Source organism: Coffea arabica, chromosome 11e, assembly GCF_036785885.1.
Source record: "Coffea arabica cultivar ET-39 chromosome 11e, Coffea Arabica ET-39 HiFi, whole genome shotgun sequence".
NCBI lineage: Eukaryota > Viridiplantae > Streptophyta > Magnoliopsida > Gentianales > Rubiaceae > Coffea > Coffea arabica.
In genome coordinates, this window is record NC_092331.1 from 51,816,162 (window position 1) to 51,820,883 (window position 4,722).

Genomic DNA, 4,722 nt, shown 5'->3' on the forward strand with positions numbered 1-4,722 from the left:
TAGTGAAAACCCTTTTTAAAACGACTCCTAGTCCACGTAAGCCAAAGAAAAAGGTTCGGGGGTCACGTTTGACAAAGGGGAAGGCAAGGATAGAATCCAAGGCACCCCATTGACCTAGCCAAGGCTAGTTGCGCGACTTAACCCTACCTTTCCTAATTTTCTACCCAATATATGTTCGCACGTTGGATATGACTATATGAATGCAAAACGGAAAGAAAAATGCAATCCTAAATTCTACGATGTCTCTCGTGAGGCTTTTGGTCCCAAACCACATGAATTGTGGCGGCCAACAAAGGAAAACCCCATAGAGGTCGATTAATGCAAATGAGACTCAAGTGTGCAAGTGTGAAAGTGTATGAAAGAAATTAAAAATCCAAGTGTTTGTGTGCAAGTGTATGAAAAGGTGCACGTGTGCAATTGTATGAAAATTCCAAGTGTTTGTGTGCAAGTGTATGAAATATAGTGATAAGTGCATATAGGTGTAATTAAATGCAATTTGGTGAAGTAGAAATCAAAATGAACAGTAAGGAAAATGTGAATTGAAAAGAATGAGTAAGTGATAAATGAGAATGAATGAACCTAAGGGAATGCATCAGGTCGGGTATGGGAATGACTCCTAACTTTTCGACTTCGATTTTCCCTTTGATTAGAAGGCGAAACTAGCGTGCTAAGGCTATCGAATAGCCACACTCGCTCGTTTCCCTTATCAGAAGGGGACTCTCAGGCAAATGTACCCTAACTAGCATGAGATGCAAGACCTAAAGTGAGGGGAAAGGGGAATCGAGGAGCATGCCAGATGATAAAACTAAGAAAAAATGCATGATATGTAGTGAACAGGCAAATAATGCATTAATGAAAAACAAAGGAAAAATCCTATTGGGTCTAGCGTTGGACTAGCCCTTTCTATGAATTCCTAATGAAATAATGAGTCACAACTAGCATTGGACTAGTGTGGTGACGTACATTCATCCATCACATTCATTCATGCTATAGAAAACGAGTAGACATGCCAAGCACGTATAAACACATAGCACATAACATTTAGCATGCTCGACTAGATGCAAGGCCCTAACAAAGCAATTAAACATGTAGCAACAAGAACAAGCAACCAAGGGGAAGGGGAAATGGACCAGATGCTCTCCGAGCCCTATCTATTACAAGCCAAGAGGTGTACACATACCCCATAAAAGCATAAAGGGGAAGGGGAAATGGACCAGATGCTCTCCGAGCCCTATCTATTACAAGCCAAGAGGTGTACACATACCCCATAAAAACTTAAATAAAAGTAAAAGTAAGTAAACGCATGCAAGGAGGTAAGGAAAGCGAAGTAGACAGGCATATTCACATAACACGTAGGAGCACATGGGGTCAAATGAAGTGCAAGTGAGGGATAGAGTGTACCTCCCTTGCAATCGGGGCCCAATGAAGTGAAATCACTGACTTACCCTCCAAAATAATAAAAAGGTCAAGGTACCACTTAAATTATCAAATAAATCAGAAAAAAATGGAAATAAACGCCAAGTTGAATCACTTGAGGCCTTCCAAAGAAAGTAAACTACTCGTACTTAACCAATTAAGACAAGCAACGACCCAATTGAGAAATTAAAGAGGTTTAAAGAGCCAATTTATTATAAACACTAAGGGACTTGAAAAAACATAAAATAAAATTAAGAATCTAAGGTGAAACAAAACCAAATCAAACAAGAAATTTCACAAAAAGGTAAATGAGAAGCAATTTACTAGTGTCTAAGTAACAAAATGCCAAAGAATCCAAGAAAAATCAAATTAACTACAAATATGGGAAAAAGATATTACTAGACCCTTTAAATCCATTCTACAACCCCTTAAGTATCTACCCAAAATAAATCAAGATGAATTAAAAGGGAAATGGCATATTAGGAGGACAAAATTAATTAAGTTTTCCAATTAATTGGGCCATGGCAGCACTAAACACAAGTTAAGGGGTTCAATTGCAAACACAAACCAATCATGTAGGACCAATTAAAAACACTCAAGAGACTTTAAAGGTCAATGGCAAAGCAGAAGTCAAACCATGGTGCCAATTGCAACTATCTTAGAATCTAATTGCAAGAAATCAGCTCATGATTGGGCCTTAGTGAAACCAAGGGGACTTGAAGGATCAAAAGGCAAAAATTCAGAAAATATTTTCATGCACAACATGCAACTTACGAAGGAAAATTGTTTCTGCAGCCAGCTAGCAGCAATTTTTATTCTTACGGAAACATATCATCCTCAATCATCAGCCTTGATCCAAAAATCTTTTAAACAAAACACCTAAAACGGATCTAAACATCATAACACATCATTGCAACATTCAAACCAGCTCAAACCGTAGAAGGAACTTCATGCCAATGCTGGAGAAAAAGTATGTAAAAAAAAGGTTCGGCAGTCTTGAGACTTTGGAATTTCAGCAAAACTTATGCAACAAAAATTTCAACAAGGATTCAACCTCAAGCTCTCATTAAGCCTTCTAAATTCATCCTCAAAGTGCTATGCTATGCACACAAGAGAGAAAAATTTGGAATGAGGAACAAGCTAGCACTTGCAGGTTCATTCAAGAAAAACTTTCCACCAGTTCTTTTTAATCACACGAAAACAGCCACAAGCATGCGTATCAGTCCATGAAATAGTGAAGCAATCAAGTCAGAACCCATTCAAAACCCAATGTTACAGTTTCAACCCATTGCCCTTAACATAATCCCCCGTCCTAGATGATTTAATCAAATTAAGTAAACCAGAAATGCAGCAAAGCAACGAAGTAGCCATTCTGCGATTCTAAAAATGTTGCAGCAAACACCAAAATTTCATGTGAATCCAGAAATCATTCATTCAACCGTGTGAAATCAAGAGTTTACATTATCAAACATTTAGACACAAAAAAAAACATCCTAGACACAGGCGAGAAGGCTCATCCAAACCTTTGCTAGCTTTGAGCATGGAATTCACAGAGTCACAAAAAATTGCGCATACAGAAAGCTAGGAAATAAAAATTCTGCAATTTTTCGTGCATCCCAAAATTTGTTCGTGCAAAGTGAAACCTATCCAAACCTCATACATTAGCTTATTTCCATCAGAGTCATGAATTCAGCATAGAGGCTAGGGGAGGGACTTGTTCATGATGAACGACATTCATTCGGTTTCGAAAGATAAGGAAAGCACGCAAGCTAGCAGCTTTTTTGGTTCCTAAACTTGCATCAAGGAGGTTCTAACACAGCTTTGATAGCCAACGAGTTCATGGCATTTCTCAGTCAAGCGATAAACAAAAGCACGAAAAACAATCAGGTCACAACTTGGACGACCAGAGAAAGACAAGGGTGATTTACAGTCACGTCCTCAGCCTCGGCAAAACTTAAGAAAGGAAGGAAATTATGTCAAACTAAGATGGAGAAGAATCCATGACTACCTGGAAACACCAATGCTGCTAAGCGAAATAGTAGAGGCTCCTGGGAATCGCACAGCTCCGGCAATAGAAATCCGCGAACTGGGTTGCGAGAGGCTCCAGCGTTGATGCAGGCGATACCTTCCCTTTCCCTCTCTGTTTTGCAGCCGAAACCCTCCTCACTGCTCCCTCTCTTGCTTCTTCGTTTCTTTTCTTTCAGAACCCATGCTGCCAATCTCTTGCTTGCTTTGTTTTTCCTTCAGATTTTTTAGCCATCACTCAATGCCCAGCCCCCTTTCTCTCCGCCTTCTCTCGCTCTCGGCTCAGCTATCTCAGTTTTCCTCAGCCGTTCACTCCCTCTCTAGCTTCTGTTTTCTTTTTTGCCTTCCAACTCTCCCCTCAGTTTTTTCCTTAGCCCGTCAACTCTCTCTTCCATCCTCTCAACCTTTCTTCTTTTGTTTTCCGAAACCCTCTCCCCTCCAAAAACTCCTCTTGCGGCTGCCATCTTCTTTGTCCTTTTATATCATCTCCCAATCCCCTAAAACCCTTCCTTGAATGGCGAGGATGAAGGCTAGCCTCTGCCTTCATCCTGCCCCTTCATGGCACGCATGAAAGTGCCCTTTGCAAGCTGCCAAAAATGCAGCTTGCAAACCGCGATCCCTTTTTTTTTTTTTTTTTTTTTAACTTAACAAATACAGAAATGATAAAATATAAAAAATAATTATAATAACAAATTGACAAAAACCGAGTAATAATAATAATAACAATAACGAAAATAATTTAAAAAACTAAACAACTAAAAACAACAAAAATAGCCATTTTTCCATCTTTTTTTGTTTCATTTTTCTTTTTCATAGTTTTTTTTCATTTTTCACCTTTTCTCTTTTTTCTAAATGAATCAAACAACAATAAAAGATAAATTAAGTAGAAATGGCTAAAATAAAGCTAAATAAAACAAAATTGCTATTTTTCTTTTCTTTTTCCCTTTTTTCCTTTTTTTATGATTTTTCCTTTTTCTTCTTTTTTTTTTTTCAAGAAATTCTATGCTAAAAACTTACAAATAAAAATAAAACTATAAACTAAAAACTAAAAATCGAATAAAACTAACACGACAAATAAAAAACTAAAAATAAACAGTAAATGAAATTACACCAAAAATTTGGTGTCTACAGTTTGCCCCTCTTTGTCTGAGTTTTGGAAAAACTTGAGACAAAGAAGTAGACACCAAATACTTACCTACTTTATTCGGCGGCGAACGTCACGAACGGTGGACGTTTTAAAAATGGGGACTGACCCCTTTTGACGAAGTTTAAAGTGAAATT

The 4,722-nt window shown here is 37.9% G+C and overlaps 1 long non-coding RNA gene across 1 annotated transcript; it reads right to left on the reverse strand.

Moving 5' to 3' along the window:
• Positions 1-227: 227 nt before the first annotated feature.
• Positions 228-3,873, reverse strand: LOC140020987 (uncharacterized). Its single transcript, XR_011824946.1, has 2 exons — positions 3,425-3,873; positions 228-1,446 (listed from the first exon to the last, which is right to left on the reverse strand). It is a non-coding gene; the product is annotated as an uncharacterized lncRNA (long non-coding RNA).
• Between the last annotated feature and the right edge of the window lie 849 nt (positions 3,874-4,722).